The 21,366-nt window shown below is 43.9% G+C and overlaps 1 protein-coding gene across 2 annotated transcripts in view; it reads right to left on the bottom strand.

Annotated features, from left to right (window-relative positions):
- SMAD7 (SMAD family member 7) overlaps positions 1 to 21,366 on the bottom strand; it is a 39,846-nt gene that overhangs the window by 2,338 nt on the left and 16,142 nt on the right. The window lies entirely within an intron of this gene.

The raw sequence follows: 21,366 nt of genomic DNA on the forward strand, positions 1-21,366 counted from the left end.
GAAATTGGACACAGTTATAACACTATGAAGGTTCCTTACACTGATATATCTTATTCCACTTTCTGAATAGGAATAAACTACATTGGTATTAAGTCCCTTTATATCAGTGTTACTGCATCTACATGAGTGGACTGTATCTCTTCAACTATGCTGATATAGTTTAAAGTGGCACAACTTTCGTGTGTAGACAGGCCCGTGGAAAGAGAGGCCTAACTTAGTGGTTTAAGTACAGGGATGGGAGCCAATTAACTCTTGCCTTTCTAATCTGTGCTCCAATTCCCATGTCCTCTGCAGCCTTGTTAGTAGCTGGTCTTTTCTGCCTCCGTTTCCTCAGCTCTAAAACAAGGGTGAGAATATTTGAATATTCTGGGGTGTTGTAAGCAGTTGTTAGCTGATGTCCATGGGTCTGTCTTCACTGCAGCTACCCCAGACTCTTACTAAGGTGCTGCCCCATATCCCCTGCCGTTCCGTCCACACACACAAAAATCTCTCACCCAAGTGCAGTGCTACCTTATACTACCCCGGCTAATGCTAGAATGAGGCTTTCACTTGGGCTGATAACTCGCCCACTTTGCAGTGAGGACACAGGCTAAACCTCTCAAGTGCTGACAGTCCTCCAATGCCTTCCCACAATTCCCCCCATGAGCTCAGAAGGTCAGACAACTTCTCCCACAGCTCACTGGGAAAGAATCACAGAGCGTCTCGATTAACTGCGGCACAGAGAAGCATGGGATGTTCCCCCAGATGTCCTAGCGAGACGTGCCGGTGAGTGCAGCACCAGTGAGGACACGGTAACTCGGGGATGACACTGCAGGCATCTAGGCCAGGCTACCCGGAGTGCTCAGATCCCACTGCCTATTACCTGAGTTAACTCTGCAGTGAAGACATACCCTGTGAAATGCTCTGGAAGATGAAAACTGATAAGCACTGTACCTATAGTAATTGATTTCTTCCCCATCCTCAAACCCTCGTTGCAGCTAATCAATTTAAGCAACAGTAAATCAATGTGGATAACATCATGCTGGAGCTGCTCACCAGCCGCAGAGATTTTTTTCTATGTGAAGTGTGGGTAAGCCAGGATGAGGGCTAAGGTACCCACAGCCTGACAGACTCCATAGATCACTTCGCTTTCAAAGGCTGTAAGCCTAGACAAGCTTTGTTCATATATAATTTTTCTCCCCAAAAGGGGAGCCATAAAAGGCAAGTTAAACATTGCTCAACAGGAATGGAGGGCACAACAGATCATCTGCTATAATTTACAGAGCCTATTTACGCCTATAGCTGGAACCCTGGTAATAAATGCTACGATTCAGACGTCAGATGAACTATAAATCTGACTGAACTGCAGTTAGACTGTGGTTTGTGGTGGCAGGGTGGAGACCGGAAGTCTTGCATTTGTTAACAAAAAAGAAAAAAAGAAAAGAAAAAAAGAAAAAAAAAGTCAGTTCTTTTAGCCCTTCCCTCCTCTTTCAGTTGTATCTATCCCTCCTGCTAGCCGCTAAGCCACAGTTGCTGCTACTGGGGTTGAGATGGGATGAGAGGACCGAAAAGGAAGGGGAAATGGGGGGTATCTTATGACACTCATAACAGCACTAGCTATGTCCATCAGCTCTGTGCTTCTTCACTAATATCTTTCCAGCTTTTATAGACATGTTAAGAGCTGGGACCTATTAATCTCTAATATTTTGTTTAAACAAAAACAAACAAACAAAAACCAAGTTCAGAGCTGAAAGTTAGAAAGTAATATCCCTTTCCCAAAATAAATCTACACACACACACATACACAAATGAGCAGGTAAAGATCTCTTACAAACAAACAACATAAGAATGGCCATACGGGTCTAACCAAAGGTCCATCTAGCCCAGTAACCTGTCTACCAACAGTGGTCAATGCCAGCTGCCCCAGAGGGAATGAACAGAACAGGTAATTATCAAGTGATCCATCCCCTGTCACCCATTCCCGGCTTCTGGCAAACAGAGGCTAGGGACACCATCCCTGCCCACCCTGGCTGAGACATTGATGGACCTATCCTCCATGAATTTATCTAGTTCTTTTCTGAACTCTCTTACAATCTTGGACTTCACAACATCCTCTGGCAAAGAGTTCCACAGGTTGACTGCGCATTGTGTGAAGAAATACTTCCTTTTGGTTTGTTTTAAACCCGCTGCCCATGAATTTCATTTGGTGACCCCTAGTTCTTGTGTTATGAGGAATAAATACCACTTCCTTATTTATTCTCTTAAAACTACATCTCCTAAACCCATTCCACTGCTAGCGATACAATGCCTGATAGTTCTTCCCAATAAACCTGCGTAGCACCTTAATATAGCACAATAAAATCCTGAAGAAAGAATGACAGAAGGAGAGTATAGTGGCTAAATTAGCCCGTCCAACTGCTGTATTTTCTCTGCTTTTTACTGACTATTAATATGCCTGTTTCCCCAACAGAGGCATTTTCAAGTCTTTGGATTCCGTTTAGAGTACAGTACTGTGCTTTTAAAAAATAAATCCAGCCACACACTTTTAATTTCCTCACTTCTATGCCAGCGAGGAAAATATTTCTCCAGTTGCTGGAAGCAGCTACTAAAAATGGGCCCAACTGCACATGTTTGGAAACTAGAAAGGTAAGGTGTTGTCAACCTACTCACCAAAAACATGACTGGGGGGAGGACTGGCACTGTTGGTGCAATGCACTTATGGGGCTATGTAAAAGGGAAACAGCCTTGCAAGTCTGCAGGCTTCACTCTGCCTACTTTTAGGTGTGCCCCGATGGGTCTTTCAACCTCCCCCCTTTGGTGCCTCACAATACTTTGTTTCATATAACTCTATCCACTGAAACCTGGCACCAAATAAGCAGCAAGCAGGGGGGAAAAGAGCTGAGTGAAAGAAGGGGCGGGGGAAGAGGAGGTCGTAGTGGGGTTGGGAAGAACTGAGCCTGGTATCAAATTACCTTTACCCTAACCTTCTGCAACTACCTCAGCGTATGCACTTGGGGGAAGGGGGCTAATGAGTCTGTGAAAGTCACACTCGACTACTGTCCTGTGTGAAGAGACAGGAAAAGCAGTCGCTCCCCACGAAGACAAAATTAAAGGGGGGAACAGGAAATTGCGAGGGAGGAGTAAAAAGAACCAGGAAACGTATCTGGGTAGAAGGCCCTTACACCCTATTGCGTGAAAGAAAATCCCTCAGCCTGCGTTCTTCCCTTTCATCTTCCCAGCCTGCCAGTCCACCCAGCAATTTTCAGACAGACGTCAGTGAAAGAAGTTTTCAGATTATGTTAATTGCCTAGCCCAGATAAATTGCAAGCTGTGTGTGTGTCTCTCTCTCCCTCCCCTCTGCACAGCCCTTAAAGCTAAATCTCATTGCACAGACAGGATGTAGAGTTCTCTTTCCACAGACTCCCTAGATCCTGCTCTTCTTTTTACAACAACACCTTGCAGTGTGCCTTAAGGGCCAGATCCTACCATCCCTACCCAGGCTGCAGGAATTTCGCCTGAGTAAAGACAGTAGATTAGGGTAATCACAGAACAGTTCACGGAATTTGCACATATCTGAAAGTAACTTGGTTTAAGAGCAGATTCTGATCACTGAAACTGATTCTGTTGTAAAACCATGTTAGATCAGAATTAGATCCCATGGATTTAACTCCAGATTTATACTGGTGTAACAGAGATGAGAATCCAGCCTAATACACACTTCAGAGCACTTTTTTTTAAAATTATTATTTTTGTGTGTGTATACTTTTTTTAAAAAAAAAAGATATTTTAACTGTTTTTTTTAAAGAGTCAGGAAAGCAAAGCTATGTTGTAAAAAAAAACCCCAAACCTTAACTTGCCAGATACATGGAGCTCACAATTTTTGTTTTACTCCAGTTAAGGAGATTTTGGAACAATAAGCATTGAACATGCTGAATCTCACTGAAATTCCTTTACGTTTTTATTTTCTTTAACATAAAAAAATCATCCCTTTCAGGAAGAGGGGGGAAAAAAGGGCTATTTCACCTCATGTTTGCACTTGCATTAGTGAAGACCACTTAACAAGTAGCTCATTGCCGCTTACAAAGAGTTATTTAATTGCCAGCGCATAAAAAAAGAGCTGCCCTGGTTATGAATGAACAGCCCTTTATAGAAGACTGGAAGTTCATGAATGAATACCACTAGGCTTTTCAATGACATGGGGTGACCAGACCTCAAGGACAAGCTTTCGGTAATCAGGATTTTTTTTTTTAAATGAGTTAGTGCCAAAACACAGTATAAACATGTCAAAGTGTCTTCCGTTTGAGGGACTACACTGTTGACGGGATGTCTATCCCTGAAGCTATGAGAATATATAGGTAGTGCTCAGATAAACAGGATGAGTCCTTGCTGCTGGGCAAGTTACCAAATCACCAAAGATGCTCTTTCACAATTACGCTGTATGTAGCCGTGGGCTGATTTTTCGTCCCTTCCCCAAACTCTCTTGGGACTGCTGCTAAAAGGTAGCGTTTCTTGTTAGAAACCTAGGTATGTCCTTTGGGTGGTGTGGCCAACAAACGAGTGCGAAGGGGAGGGGGGAGAAAAGAGCAGATTATGTGGAGAAGCTCACCAAAGGTTTTCACAGAAAGCTTCATTTATTCTTTGCATTGTGGCAGTGCCCAGGGGCCCCCCTGTGGAAGGTGCTGTACAAAGATATAATGAAGAGATGGTCCCTTCCCCAAAGTGCCTGCAATCTATTACTGGGCACTTACCCGCTAAGGATTTCAAAGGCAGGTCAGTATAATTATCTCCATTATTACAGATGGGAAAACAGAGGCACAGGTTTGCCCCAGGCCGTGCATAAACAGAATCCAGATCTGCTGTGACCCACAGTCCAGAGTTCTATCTGCTAGACCGTGCAGCCTCACTACAGACGGCCCTGACAAAACCTTAGAACTGAACCTCCCAAATGGCCCATAGGGGGCCAGGTATGCAAAGGGCTCCGCTTCGCTTCCCCTGAAGCATCAAAATAAGTGCCAGTTTTCACAAGGAAGTACAGTAGGCTGGGAGCTAAGTTCTTTTGAAACATTCCCACCTCTATGATGGGCCAAAGCAAAGCCCTGGTACCCAAACACTCCCCGCTTCCCACAACCTGTTGGAATCTAGAACCGGGCCTTCCAGCTGTTACAGACTTGGCAAGCATTGTTACACCACGCAACCAATTAACTTCCCCCCCTCCCCTCAAGTGTGCTCTGTGCATCAACTGATTACCGGGAGTTAGCTCCATTTGAGTGGTGCCATACACAATGGCTGAGAGATACTTTGGGGTCCTTGTTCAGAGTTAAAAGCTCTAGATTGCAAGCTCCTCAGAGCTGGTAACATCCCTTCCTGAATGTCAGGGGAGCTACCAGCACATTGTGGATGTTACCATAATCCAATAATTAATAATGGAAACACAACATTATTATTTTGGTATTAAGCACCCTTCAATTTTCTGCTGTCACTGATTACTATGATCTGTATCACAGCGTGCCCACAGCGTGCCCAGGGGCCCTATCAGGATCCAGGGCAACAGAGTACAAAACACAGTCTCTGCCCAGAGGTGCTTACTCCCTACCCTTATGTATATTAATCATTATTACTAGCTTTTACATAGCAGCTTTCAGCGTAGGATCTCCCCAACCATGTCCCATCTTTACAGATGGGGAAACCGAGGCACAGAATAATTAGGGCCACATTCTTCAACAGTGGCCACTGATTTTGTGCTGAGGTTCCCAGAGAAAAGATACTCACAGCTAAAGGCAAGTGGCCACTCTTGAAAATGTAGGACTCTGTGAGTTACCTAAGGCTGCCTGATGAATTTCAATGGCAGAGTTGAGAACAGAAGCTAACCCTGAGGATATCCAGTCCAGCTCGCAATCCCTGGTTAACCACAACTAATACTGACACTGTATTTTCTAAAAACCGCACACACGTTATTAGCCACCGTGTGACTTCAATAATGTTCCATAAAGATTTTGTGTTTTAAAAAACGTTCTTCAACTTTACACCAGAACAGATTTACACGTTGCTTATTTCTGAGCTTTCAGAGGGGATGTCCCTTAAATGCAAGCAAAAGGAATGGGGAAGACAACTCTAGACAAATACATTGCTTCAGCCAAACCTGGGACACAGAGCAGAGCTAAAATTTACAAGGTTTTTTACCTCCTTGTATTCCCCCTCACAATCCCTGTTGTCTGTCCTTGCACATACTCAAATCCATGGCTTCTTTAGCCACCACTATAAAAGCTATGCTTGAGAATATCCGTAGGCCCAGATCCACAAAGGTATTTAGGCTCCTAATTTCCATAAGTTAGGGGCATAAATATCTTTGTGGCATATGGGCCTTAGTGGTACACAAGGTTTATAAAAGTTCAATTTGACTCTCCTTTTGGAAGGGGGAATTCAACTCACTTTCTGTGAAGGTATTGGATCTAGAGAGGAAAGCCAAAAGATCTGAAAAGAAAACCAGGAATGACAGTCAAGAGAAATTAAAAGCTGTTGAAACCCAAGGAGGTTGGTGTGAAGATGCAAGTGGGAGTCTTAAATCAAGACATATGCGCCATACATGTGAGTTCATGCCGTATGGAGGATTTTTCTCTATAGAATGGTGTCCTCTGCACACTATCAATGCAAGTGGGGCCTGAAGATATTTGGGATTGCTGTGACCCCAGCCACTGATGGTGTGACCCCAACTGCCCGTAGTTTGGGCACTGCTTCACTAGAACGTCGTTCTAAGATCAATAACATGCTTGTGTTGGGTTTTCCCAGGATTCTAAAGGGGAGGACTGACATAAAAATCACTGATTTTATAACTGATGGGGAAATCTGGAGGGTTTCCCCCCTTAAAAAACCAAGAAAAACGAAGAGCTTCCATTTAAATTTTTCTCCAAATTTGGGGGTTTTGTTGAAAAACAGGGTTTTGAATTTTTTTTTTGACTAAAGTGTACTAGCATTTGCTTTTTTTTTTTTAATTTCTGGGGATTGTAATCCCGCCCATATATAGCTAAACCTTGTTGTATCCTAATAAGAAAATTGCATCTGTGCTCTCAACAACGGCTAGAACATTGCCTATAGCAGTGGCAGCGAGCCTCTGAGCACAGGTCAACAGACTTGGTCTTGTGCTAGAGCCTTAAAAATAGCTGTGTGGACATTGCTGCTCAGGCTAGAGCTCAGGGTCTGGAGCCCCCCCCTCCCCCCACCCTAAGCTTTCGTGCCCAAGCTACAACTGAAAAGCACCGTCCACACAACTATTATAAGCCCAGTAGCACAAGCTCTGCAAACCCATGTCTGTGGATCCAGGCTCAGAGGCTGGCTGTGCAGACATAACCAGGGTAAGTAACTGGGTTTGGATTCAGAAAAGTTCAGTTCAGTTCCCAGCTCTGACACTTCCTCTGTGACCATGGGCAAGTCATTTATTCTTTCTGTGCCTCAGTGTAAAATGTGGAGAATGCTATTTCCTTCCCCACGCCTGAGTTTGACTTTAAACTCTTCAGTTCAGGAATCAGGACTTGCCAGTGCTAGGCTCCTGGGCACTCTAGGCAATGCAAACAAACTAATAGTTTATTTTTCTTAACATATTTTGTTTGCAGGGAAACACAGAGGTAACCTCTCTTTGTTTGGACACAAGGTTGATATATTTCCTCATACACAGGAATGAAATAGGAAATGTATACTCTCTCTGAGTGGAAATTCTGTCTTTAGATTTTAAGGCCTCATTTTTGTTACCATGCAAAGTTCACAAAGATGGTGGGAAAATACCTATTTTTTTAATTATTACTTTGACAAGGGTAACGTTTCTCGCTAGTCAATTCACTTCTGTAGAAAACAGTGAGTCTCGCAGAGGACCCGCTCTCTTAGCTCCCTACTCCCTTTATTTGATTGCCTGAATTTATTTTAAAATTGTAAGATTTTTTGTAATAATACCTCCTGCCAGAAATTAGCAGTTTGAATTTGTTTGTGATCAAGTTTTAAATTGACCTTAGTTGGCTCTTTTCACTGGGCTGTTTGCATTAAATTCTTTATTATATTTCCAGTTATAGAACGATTTTTCACAATATTTAGATTTCTTAGTTTTTTAACAATCGATATGTGACCCTAAAGTTTTCCTTGAAGCCCTTCTAGATTTTCAAGGCTTCAGGTGCTTTTATTCCTTCCCCTCTCCATGATACCGTGGTTGGATTTTATACTAAATGTGTGCCAAATATAATACACTTTATTGAACAATGTACCCTGAAATGATAAATAAAAAGTTGATGAGGAAGAGCTGCTAGTTTCCCAGTGCCTTGATCAGAGTCACTGGTGCTGAGTTTACTGGCCATCACATATACACTGATGCTACCCCCGTACTTAAGAAACGGAAAGGTTAACTTATCTGCTACAGACTTTAAATCAGTAGCAAATTTGGGCCAAGAACCCAGAAGTCCTGACTCCCAGCCCCCACCTATAAACACTATATCAGGGGTCTTTAACCTGGGAGCCACAAACAAGTTTCAGGGGCCTTGCCTTTCTTTCTGGCTATATGGGAGCCAGCCCCAAGACTTTCCGTTGTAACACATTAAACAATGCTCCCTCCCATATCTGTCTTTCTCCCTTCCAGCACACGGAGAGCGAATACAAGGTTAAAAAAAATTGTCTGGACTAGTGTAAGCACAATGTGTTGCCCTGCCAGGGGGTCCAAGATTAAGATGAAGCTCAGTCTGCTCCTCCCCAGGCTGGAAGCATCTTGTCATTCTCAAGTAATCCCCTTCAGCTGACCCTGGAGTAGCATTCATGAACTCTACACCATGACCAGCTTTTTCTGGCCAGACAGACAGACCAGCTCAACAGACAGCCGTGAAGGGCAGCATAAAAAAGGATGAGTTCCCAGCAGATCTCTCCCCACCCAAAGAAGAGTGCCCAGTGCGACGTCAATCTTTCTGAAAGTGCTCCATGTTCTCAGGGACGCGCCGGTTCAGCTTTCACAAGACAGTCCATGCTGCAGTCATGTCAAAGGGAGGGTCGCTCCAATTCACTGAAATCAGCCTATTCTAAAGTATCCCACTTTCTCATAGAGAGACTTTTAAATAGAATGTCCCCAAGGTTTGATTTTAAACCATTATAAGGTTTGCTCTTAATGGTCAACAGCCTTTCGCACAACCCAGGGAAAAGAGTGTGCTTGTGTGCTCCAAGAGAAGTGCATGGCAGTGATGGAACATGCAGCAGAAAGCGCAAATAACCATAAACAAACCAGTGAAGCTGCCTATACACACAGTGCTGTATACCTTGGGTAAAAAAAGAGCATTTCTGTTCCTTTCTGATCTTTCTAGTAATTTTGGGGGTGGAGGGACTTGTAAAAACAGGAGGCAGAAAATGTTCCCATGTAAATGATTTTCAGGTTAACCGTGTTGGTATTAAGCATCTGATTCGTACAGCAATGGCAAAATCAAAGAATCCAAATTCTGCCTTTTGAATGGTGCATTGGTGCCCCCCCCCCCAATGACTTTAGTGGAGGCTCCAAGAGAAGAGTTTACTCTCAAAGGCTTCCTACCCCCATGCACTGTACACCCAATTATACCCAAGGGCAGTGTGGACAGCTGTAACTCTTGATGGCACAGGTCATTTCTGAAAGGCTAATTTAGGAGAGTATGACATGTTAAACTCCTGTTGTTGTTGCTGCCGTGGTTTTCACAGACAATAATAAACCCAACCCAATCTTGATATGTACATAAGCTCCCAAACTGTAGTGATCGCCAGCCCCCAATAGGGCAGCATCATGGAAACTGAATCACTTAAACAATAGACTCTAAAGGGGCTGCTACAGTCTGTCGTGTCAACACGTATTTAGGGAGCCCTTAATCTGTGGATTATTGACACGATAGACCATAACATCTCTTTAGGAGCCATTACAATCTATTGTGTCAATAAATACTTATGGAGTCCTTAATCCGCGGATTGACAGGCTAGACCGTAAATGTGTGTCTATGTCTAATTAGGCAGCTCTTATTACTCAGCATATACAGTAACTCTGCAAGCTAAAGAGCCTCAGGAATTTCTTCTTATTTAACAAGATGCCCATCTGCCCAGACAAATATATCTCTGCTCCCTTTCATACTCAGGGAAAATAAAATGGAAATCCCTCCCACCCCAATCTATGTGGTTTTTTTTAACTTAAAATCTTTTAGTGTGTAAAAAACCTTTTGTTCTCCTATTAAAACACTAAGCCTGAAATTCCTACTCAAGCAAAACTCCCATTTTGATTTCAGTCAGAGTTTTGTCTTAGGAAGGACTACAGGATTTTGCCCTCAGGATGTGAAGCTTTTATGACAGTTTGTTTCCAGAGACGGGGCCAAGCTGTTAAGTCTAGATTCAGCTCTGAACTTTTAAAGTTTAATGAGGATGTTCAGATTAAGATTTTGGGTCAAGCCATTATGGAGTAAGGGGTCAGGCACCAAGTGCAGATCTGGAGACAAACTTCCCAAATCAGAGCTATGATCCTGGTTCATGCCCTGGATAATCATTACCAGGTCTGTGCAAAACTTCCACAACAAAACTAAGTGAAATTTGCCTGGTGTAGAAGATGCAAACCTGAAACTTGCCCAAACGCTGTTCTAATGGTCACCAAGGCTGGCAAACCTTATGGTGAAACCTCAACCAAGTTTTGGTAGGAGCCAGTGTGACCTGTGACTTCTGAGATATGATTACAGGTGGAAGATATCTGAAACTCTGTGGTGTCCCCCAGCGTTTCACCCTCAAACATAGTGGTTTAGGCTGAGTTTCCCTCTTTGAGTCTTTGGCTTTCATTCAAATGCAAAAACTCAATGGGTTAATTCAAGTGTGGGGCTGGGTGGACACTGATCCAAACAAACAAACAAACAAACAAAATCCCAAAAGGATCCTGTAAGCCCCTAGGGCTGAGGTCATTGAGTTCCTCAGAGTTTTAGCTAAAGGCCCCAGACAGCAGACACTCAGACTGGAAACACTGAGACATCCTGAACTGTAACAGTGTCACCACATGGGCCAGCTCTCTTTGAATGCTTCAACAGCGGAACTGGGCCCCAGAAGTGTGTCTTCAACACAGGAAATTAAAGCCTGAAAAATGTAGGACGATTAAAAAAGCCGAACACACACACTATGGGTCAAACGCTGCCCTACATTCTCAATGCCAGCCTTTTAATATACTTTTTAAATATACAAATTAAAGAGAGGGGAGGGAAGTGGCAGGGGACAAGAAGAGACAAGCGCAGAACTGAAACTGAAATCTGCAGGGTTCTCTCACTCTGCCAGACAAAAAATTTGATTCATAAATGTACAACTAGTCTTTGCTACTGTCTGATGATGATGATTAATCAATTACTAGTGCTAAAAATTACCCAAGAAGAGAAGAACTCTTTTATGCCCAGTTAAATTTTCTTTAAAAGCCAGCAAGGCAGCAGCCACCAGTCCTTGTAAGTGTGTGTTTGGAGCTAGAAGAAAAACACACACCCACCAAAAATGCCTGTCTGCCTGTCTCCAGTGGTTAGAAAGGAGCCAGCTGACTCCAGCTTCCTCTGTCCCAGGCTTTGGGCCTCATCAGCCATGTAAATTATAGAGTACTGTGCTGTCTGAAGGCCGAATTTCGACTTAACTCAGAGAAAAGCCTTAGAGGAAGGGTGGGGATCCTGGAGTCAGCCAAATCCATTCATAATATTTACAGTAAATGGGCCTCTTTGCTGTTGTTTAGCATATACCATCAGCTTAATTATTTTTTAAGTTTTAATTTCAAGAACTTTCTTTACTTGTCTCTTTTTTCTAACCCCTAAAGATGCAGGAAACTTTTTCTTTCCAAATGTTTTATTTTAACTCCAGAGGGAAGCAAGGGTGGGAATCTTACTTCCCCCCCCCCCCCCAAAACAGGAATGAACCCTGTGTTTGGAAAAGAAAAACAAATGTGGAGGGGGCTGTCAGTGGTGGTGAGAGAGAGAACTCCTTTAATAAAGGCTTTTAAAAATATCTGATAGGATTTCAGACAACAGAAAAGAAGCTCCTACCATACACTTTGCTTCTGTCCTGTATCGCAGTGGTTTTCAAACTGTGGTCCGCCTACGGCTGGGGGCTTGCAAACTACGTCTAAATTTCCAAAGGGGTCCACAAATGCAAAAAAAGCTGAAAACCACCACTGCATAGGCTTTTACGTCACACTGTTGACTAGCTGAGCGGACAAACAATAAGGGCTAGAGGGGATGCGCACACCAAGGTCCTGTTAGTATCATTCTGCTACATCTGAATGGGAAAGCCATGCAGCAAAAACTATTTTAGCTGTAGCAAATTTTCTTACTTCATACCGTCAAAGAAATAGTATAAATGACACGCTCGCTTTTCTCCAGTGTCATTGGTTCAACTTTCCATGAAGTGCTCTTGCTCCAAACTATTTGATCCATATCTTTGTAAAGTGACACACTTATCAACTTCAGGATATATATATATGCATCCGATGAAGCGAGCTGTAGCTCACGAAAGCTTATGCTCTAATAAATTGGTTAGTCTCTAAGGTGCCACAAGTCGTCCTGTTCTTTTTGCGGATACAGACTAACACGGCTGCTACTCTGAAACCTGTCATAATGCATATGTAGCACCAGATTCTGCCACCCTTTCTCACAGCGAGTGGGTACCTTGCACTATAAGGAGCCTCATGCAAGGAAAGGAGACTTGACTTAGGGCCACCGTCTTTTTGCTGGCATTGCTATGTTGGTCAGTGGTGTGATGAGGTGTGTCCTGTGACGGCTTTTGGGGATGGGGGCACGGGGAGGGGCACTAGAATAAGCCTGGAAAAGCTCAGTTTTGCTGGTATAAGCTGCATACACACTAAGGGTATGTCTACACTACCTGCCGGATTGGTGGACAATGACCCATCGAGTGGGGGCGCGGGGGGTTGATTTATTGCGTCTAGTCTACACGCGATAAATCGATCCCCGAGCGCTCTCCCATCGACTCCTGTGCTCCACCGCTGCGAGACGCGCAGGCAGAGTCGACGGGGGAGTGGCAGCAGTCGACTCACTGTAGTGAAGACACCGCGGTGAGTAGATCTAAGTACGTCGACTTCAGCTACGTTATTCACGTAGCTGAAGTTGCGTAACTTAGATTGATATCCCCCCCCTAGGGTAGACCAGGGCTAGAAGCGCTTTGCTGGTACAATGCTCCAGTTTTGCCGTCCAAGCAAAGTACTCCTAGGGTAGACCTGGCTTGAGTAAGTGGCAGTGCTTAATCTTGGACTGCAATAACAAAACCCTCCCAAGTTATTCTGAAGACCGGTTCTCTCATCTCCAGCCCCATCTCTCTTAGTCTCTGCTTCTCCCCACAAGATCTTTCTGTTTCTCCCACATAAGTCAACCCCTCTCTCTCCCCTCTCCATGTCCCTCAAATTTTGCATTTACACTGCTCCCATGTGGTGTCTTTTCATGTAATTCACTATAAATCCTTCAAAACTTGTTTTGGACATGTGATTTTATTCTGGTAAGAACAATAATCTTCCTGCCCACAGATCCCATCCCACACTGTGTAGCCTGAAACCCTCACCCCTGCCCCTCTTGCCCCTGCCACAGGGTTTTCAGATACCATGTACAACCTGGGATTGTCTTGTTTTAAGGAGAATTAGCAAGATTTCAGTGGTTTCCTTTGACAAGCCGGGAACCTGAGCCAGCACGAGAGTGCTGCTGTTGCACGGCCAAGCTAGTCACTCAGTTCCATGGCCCAAGAGGGGAAAGCACAGGTTAGCACAGGGGTCGGCAACCTTTGAGAAGTGGCGTGCCAAGTCTTCATTAATTTAAGGTTTTGCGTGCCAGGAATAAATTTTACATTTACAGGGGCCCCCTGACGGAACCCCAGACCGACAGCAGGCTGAGCAGTGCCGGCGGCCAGGACCCCGGCTGATGGAACCCCAGACCGGCAACGTGGGTGGCAGACGGAACCCCAGACTGGCAGCGCGCTGAGTCGCTCAACTCATCCTACCCATGGATAGGTTCCATCCATCCAGGCCGGCAGCAGGCTGAGCAGGGCCAGCAGCCAGGACCCCGGCTGGCAGCAGAGTGCCACTAAAATCAGCTTGCATGCCACCTTTGGCACGCGTGCCGCAGGTTGCCGACCCCTGGGTTAGCGATTCATTTGCATGGTCAGTCCATGTCTCTTGAAACACATCCTTTTTCTACCTATCTCCAACCCCTACTTGAGCCTAAGCTATTAAGAGCACGGAGCAGGCATAGATGGGACTGGGGACTTCCTATCATTCACCAAAGAGAACCACGCCTGCAACTGATCTTGCCAAAACATATTTCCCTGTGTATACTTACTCCCGAGTGTATTCCCATTGATGTCAATAGGTTTTATCTTCCTTTTCAATCATACCTATGTAATTCAAGAATAACCCCATCAAAGCCAATGGAGGTAGCCTGGCATAAAACCAGGGTAAGCAAACTTTATGCCTAAGGACTTCCAGAATGAAAGTCTTCCTGGAGTAGGACTTGCAGGATGAAGACTGTAAACCTTTTCCAGCAAATAAAAATCAAATCAAATCCAAGAAAGAGTCCAACAATAAAACCCAGGTCACACCGCTGAGCCCGGTCACCTACTCATTCTGCAGGAAGTTTGCTCTCCTATTGCACCATGGAGAAAGGAGAGACAGGGGCTCAGCAAAAGTTTTAGCTTTGAACATTTTTTTTCTTTCCAGTGACAACATGCAGCTATGTGGGTTACACATTAACAGGCTCATAAAGGACTTAATAAAAAAAATCAATGCATAGGAGGAGCCTAGTATTTCCAAATTGATATTTAATACACAGATGTGTATTACAGTTTTTTCCTAAATGCTAAATGCATTCCATACACACACACAATTGCTGAGTCGAATTTTAATAATGAAAAAAAATTTAAAAACCCACTCTCTGCAGCACACTGACCTACAGTTCTCCCCAAAGTTATTACAAGACCAAAAACAGGCATTTACCAAAAAAAAAAAAAAAAAGGTCCACCCTTGCTTAAAACACTATTTTTCTAGAGAGTAAGGAAATGTTTCTTATATGGATATAAGATGTGGAAAAATACAGTTAGAAACAAAAGTTCTTTTCATTCCCTCATGCCCTAATCCCCCCACCCCTTCCATAACAATTATGAAAACTGTTTAGATGGGATGGCATTTTGAACATTTACTGCATTCCAGCCAATAAATTCCATTCCCGGATCTGATGGAAAAATCACCCCCCTTCCCCACCCCTCCCCTCGCTTTCATTCTTTCTGTCTTTCTTTACAACCTAATACCCTGTCGACTCAGGGCCAGGGCCTACTTAGGGGGAAAAACAACACCAAGCGCCAGACTGGAGACAGCATGCAGACTGAAAAAGTTAATCATTACTTCTGTCTGCCTTCATAATCTAATCACTTCTATTCCAAAGCGCATGCAGCAAAGCTCTCTCTCACACACATCCACCCGCATTCAGGCCCACAAAATATGTTCGGGTGGTCTGTTCCACCCACACCACCCCCTCCTGTGTCGTCCTGTCCACCCCACTCTCCAAATGCAACCCTGGTAACTCCAGATTAAGAATGAAAGCTAATAGCCAAAAGCAACAGTGAAGCATATTTCAAAATGTTCAGACTAGAGTCACAAGCAAGAAGCTGCTTATCTGTCCCCTCCCCTCCACACCCCACTCCACCCCACCACTTCCCACCTTACTCTCTGGATTAATAGGACTTAACAATTATACAGTGCATTACATTAATTAACTAATTAATCCTCCGAACATTCCTGCGAAATGGGTAAGTGCTAGGATCCACATTTTACAGATGTGGGAACTGAGCCAGACAGTGCTTTAAGTGATTTGCCCTAGGCTACACAGTGAGTCAGTGGCAGCACCTGAGTCAGGACTCAGGAGTTCCTGGCTCTCAATCCTATTTAAACTCCATTTCTAATTCAGTTAGGGCACCCAGTTACAGCACGGTTGTCCCTGACCTAGTTACCACATGATTAAAAGTTGCAATTTAGACAAAACCTAACCGTGTCTCGACAACTAGGCTGAACCCAGAGGCACTCCAAGACTTCAGCCTGGTTCTGGGGACACAGCTGGGTGATACCTAGCTTATAACTTTTAACCATGCTGTAACTAGGTCAGAGGACAACAGGATTGTAACTGGGTCCCCTGGTTCCGCTGTAGCTGGGGGGTAGAGAGATGGGACCTGAATCTAGCAGACCATGCAGAGACCTTGCTTACCCATGCACCTCACAGAAACACAGGTGCTGACAGGACTTTATAGTTTAGGCTGCATCCACAATGTGCACAAAAGTAACACACCAAGAACAAACTTGTTCCAACTCCAGCTACTTTACATCTCCCGTCCCCAGCAGCAAAGCCACAGTGCAGAATTTGTATCTTCCAACTCATCTCAACATTATCTGTCTGTGACAAAGAAAGGAAAGGGATGGGGGGAAGGGTAGTCTCCTTTTTACCATCCAGTTATCAAGTGGTTGAGCTATAGTACCTTACACTGAATCCCCTGCCTTCCAGAGTCAATTAGGCACCAACGATCTTCCAGGGCATTTACACAGCCTGGCACTTCATTGTTTTATTGGTGTTTCCTTTCTATCTCCCTCCACATCCCCTGCAGCCCCCATTCCCACTGCACATTCCATTCCCCCCCCAAAATGCACTGACTACACTATAAAAGAATGGAGGCATTATGGGTGTAACTCTATGGTTCTTGGGCCCCATTCCACAACAGTTACACAAGCCAGTGATCTTTACTCACCTGGGTAATCACTACAGACATGAGTAATGGTTCTAGGATTCAGCCCGGTGACATTAAAGGATACATTTTCCATACTTACCCTGCAAGCCAGTGGAAAAGAATAGAAAAACTACAGGCCACTTTGTATTGCATTAAGATTTATAAGTTTGTTCCTTATCGTGAGCTAAAAACCCTCAGCCTAGTTTACAAAGAAAATTAATTCACCAGTTCAAGCCTAGTGATGTAAACTTCAGGCTTTCAGCTAGTTTTCAAAACAAAACTTCTGCTATTTAATTCCTGCATCACTGTTTGTAGTATGATTTTATGCATTTATTTACTCTGTCCAACACGGTATTGCACAAATGATATCCAATAGAATAGTATCGGATGGGCATTAAGTCCCCTACCAGTCGGGCAAAAATCTCTCTGGTTGTGTGGGGCTCTTATTTTGGGGGGGGCTCTGATTTTAGTTAGTGTTCTCCAGATCTTCAAAATGCAGTCCTATCATGTTCTTGAAACATGCAGATAACCACTACACCTGCCTGGAATGTAAAACCTGGTTACACATCAAAATGCAAATAGAAAAAATCACCCCGGTGTTGTCCATTAGACTACACCTTATGTTATCCAACTCGGGAAGACTCTCACCCTCAGCAGTAATGCTCTGAAATTTTAGTATCTATACATTAAAGGCATCAGTTTCATCACTTAAAGTCATTCGGTCCAGAGCCAACTTTACCAGTTACAAAGTGAAGACTGTTTGAAACATTCGCTACCTCCCCAGCACCTGGGTTTGTCAGGCATAAATAAGGTTGCTTCAGAAGCTAATTAACATTTCATTATGACACCATTGGTAACACCAGGTGTCTTTGTATGCTTTTAAAAGGTGGTAAGGGCCGACCAGATCCTGGGTGATGGGAGGTCTGCCCTAAAAAGGCATGATGAGAACCAAAGGTTCTGGATTATTTTACTCCGTTGAATGCTGGCATACTGCTCACTTCTAAAAGTTAGCTCTCATTTAACCTACTTTGGCAGCAACTCTCTACAAACACCATCTTTACCACCAAAAAAAGATTACTATTCTTAGTCCCATATTTGCTTATTATGTACACGTATGTACATACATATAATAACATTTTGAATGTTCAGCAATTTGAGCAGTTTGGGAGTATTAATTTAAGACAAAATATGCCCTCCCTCTTTATTAGCAAAAACCCTCGGAAAGATCAGCATTATTTTTCTGTGGGCCTGCAATTTTATCAACCAACCACGGAGACACAAAGGCTCCTGAGGACATACCTGAATAATCTCTATCTACCCAGCTCCCACACAGTGTTTAACATGCTACTTTCTACATAGGCTTGATAGGAGTAATTGCATATATGGAGGACTATATTCACATACACCAGCTGAATTGAAAGAAGATGCCACGAGGGATCAAACTGAAGTCGGTGTTTCAAAATTGTGCCAACAGATTAAACAAAAAAAGAAGTGAACAAAGCTCTCCTGTAAAACCACTTCAGCCTGCATTCAACCTGCCTGCTTCACTCTGCTCTGGCGTCAGTGTTGTGTTTTGACAAGTCACCCTTGCTGAATTCTCAGCAATGCTTTACACACTGACAATTACAACCAGAGGCTCTCATTGTGTTATGAAAACAAAACTACACAAGAAGAAGCCGACAAATGAGAAGACAAATGAGCTTCTTGCTGTCTCCTGTAATAGCCTCTATTTGAATAACGATAAGATAACTCAGTGAACTAGTTAGGCTGCAGCTTTGTGCGTGCGCAATCAAGGCAAGTGATATCAGTCTAGCCAAAAGTCCTACTGATGCATATGAAATTGGGAGGTTAGTAAAATTAGACACAATGGCAGCCTCACACCCAGCGATGTGTCATCCCAACCGATTTACATTCATCGCTACCAGCATCTCACTCCTTGCGTGTATGTGTGGAGAGCTTGGTCCTGTATAGCACAGGTGCAGGGTGTGTGTGTGTGTGTAAGAACAAGGCCAAAAGAGTTCAGCAGGAGAGGGAGTACACAGGGAACCCAATTCTGCATTAGTGAGAGCACAGGGCAACCAAATTACTTCTGAAGTCAGAGCTAAGAGCCTAATTAGCATGGGGAAGGATGGCTTTTAAGAACCTATCTCCTCAGTGGTGCCCATTCTCTACCCATATCCCAACCCTTTCACCTTGAGGGCTTGCAAGTTAAGGAAGCAGGCATGCAGGGGGAACAGAGACAAACACTCAGTTTAGAGGACTATACCTAGCACTGAACCCTGTGCCTCCATTCACACTTGTGTCTGGAAGATGACAATCCAAGGACTTACAGGATCAAAGCCAGAATATCATCAGCTCCTTATGATCCACGTTTTTTTTTTTTTTTTTTTTTAAAGGAAGGCCTGACTTGTACTGGTTCTTCACAAACATGCGAACAGCTGAAGTCAGCTCCACCGAGCCAGCTCTAAAAGGCATTCACTGTTTTTGTCTTACTTAATGCACAAGGAAGATCTCAGAGAGGATTCCCAAGGAACTGTTCAAAAAGGAGGAGTGGCTTGATGTTATTTAAAATAAGGAAAACAGAGTGGACTTGAAGCTGCAAATGCTAAGGACACAGCATTTAGGAAGCTGAAGCTGCAATGCTTTTTGTGCAGCAAGATTAAAAGGGTAAGGAAGGGCTGTGCAAACTCTTATAAAGTTTCTCTCTCTCTCTTTTTTTTTTTTTGCAAGTTAAAACCAAGATAATGACACTGGGTGGGGACCAATTCTGAGGGCTAAGCAGCCAAACCAAAATTAGCTTCCAAGCCAAGAGCTTCCTCGGCCTGGCAGTTTGGGGAAGGAAGCTGAGAAAAGTTATGAAAAGATTCTTCAGTAAATTGAGAAACGAGGCTGAGTTTAACGTTCAAGCAAAGGTGACCCTGCTATTAAAATATTTTTCAACATAATAAAAATAAAAAAGAGTACTCCAACAAGCCTCTCTCTGAAACTCGGGCACTGCGAGAACTTTCTGATCACTGTGGGGGAAAAGGTTCTTTTTGTTTTCCTTTCCCCCTCTTCTCTCCTTTCATTAATAACTATGTTTTCTTTTCTTTCTATTTTTTTCTTGGCACTTTCCTCATAAAAAGTGATGCAATTTCCTGTCTTGTCCCAATGTTTCCTGTTAATTAACAGGGTGAAAGTTATCATCATATATTTAAACTCCTACCCAAAACAACTCTGCAGAAAATGGTTCTCCGGCAGGTCCAGCACTTTGAGGCAAAAGCAGTGCTTAATTTGTAGTGAAAGAAGTGCCGGGACCCAAGCAATTAAGTGCCGGGGCTCAAGTAATTTTTTTACTTCCATAACTGAAGTGGCAAGCCCAGAGATGCCGGGACTATGAACTACCAAGACTAGAGATGCCAGGGCTCAGTCATGGCACAAATTAAGCACTGGGCAAAATACCCATAAGGCTAGACCAACCAAAGCTGGTATACGGAGGTATGAATTATGCTTCCCTTCATCAGTCTTTCCCTCCCAAGCCAAGATACACCCAGAGGGAGAGGTCTTCTGCTTCTTTATGGACATTTCACTTTGAGGTCCTTTGCTGGTGGAAGATGACCTGCACTCTGAGCTGAATCTGAATGAAACAGGAGTTTTGCCTGATGGATGACCCCCATCTCAACTTTAATTACTGTAGTGCTACCATCTTACTGTATCACACTGAACCGCAGGCCATCTAGGATACAAAACCAACAACCAACTGTTACACAGCACCACCCCAGGGTGGAATATGTATTTTGGTCAAGGACACAGGGGCATATCTTTCCAGTCTCATCCACAGGGAACTCTCCTTCAAAACTCTCTGAATGGAGCTTAGAAGAATGAAGAGCTGAGTCAACCCTGCCAGGATGTGAACCAGTGTTCCCAGGGAACCTAGATATTACAAACTTTGGGATAGATCAAACTCATGTAGAACTATTTTCCACACAGCTCTCTCCTGCATGTGGGAATGGAGAAGGGAAGCGGTCTGGCATCTCCATGCCACCATTCCCTGCCCTCCTCAGACCATGTGGAGAGCTCTCTGTGGTCTCCAGGGTCCCCATGGAGAAGAGGTTGGAGTCAGGGTAGGTGGGATGATCACTGGCTATCCCCCACTCCAGTGGTAGTTAGCTACACAAGATAATACAGCCCCAGGTTTATTAACTTTACCATAGATTTCTCCAGATGACCCTGGCATCCTGTAGATCCACAGGGATTTACGAGGTTGAGCAAGCAGGTGGACAAACCCTTCACCTCATCCTCCACTGGACAACGAGGGAGAATCTCTGCAATGAAATCCTTGTTTGGATTTTCTTGCAAACAGGCCTATTGTGGCAGGAGGAGACCACCTGGCTACTGGTAATGAGGTCACTCTGCCATCCCCTACAACTCAACAGCCAACAAGATTTCAAGACTACACCCAAGACATTATCATTGATTTAAAAAGTCTAATCAAAAGCCAAAGGCAGGAAATCCTGCAAGGTGTCGATGCTCCTTTCCCACAGACCTCAGCACCACACAAGATTGGGCCATATTCTTGTTTACACTACATGATTCCTCAACAGCAGCCATGACATAACTTATTCCCCAGTTTCCATATTAAACAAGCCCAGGACAAACAGT

The sequence above is a fragment of the Lepidochelys olivacea genome (genome assembly GCF_965140295.1).
Source record: "Lepidochelys olivacea isolate rLepOli2 genome assembly, chromosome: 5".
Lineage (NCBI taxonomy): Eukaryota > Metazoa > Chordata > Testudines > Cheloniidae > Lepidochelys > Lepidochelys olivacea.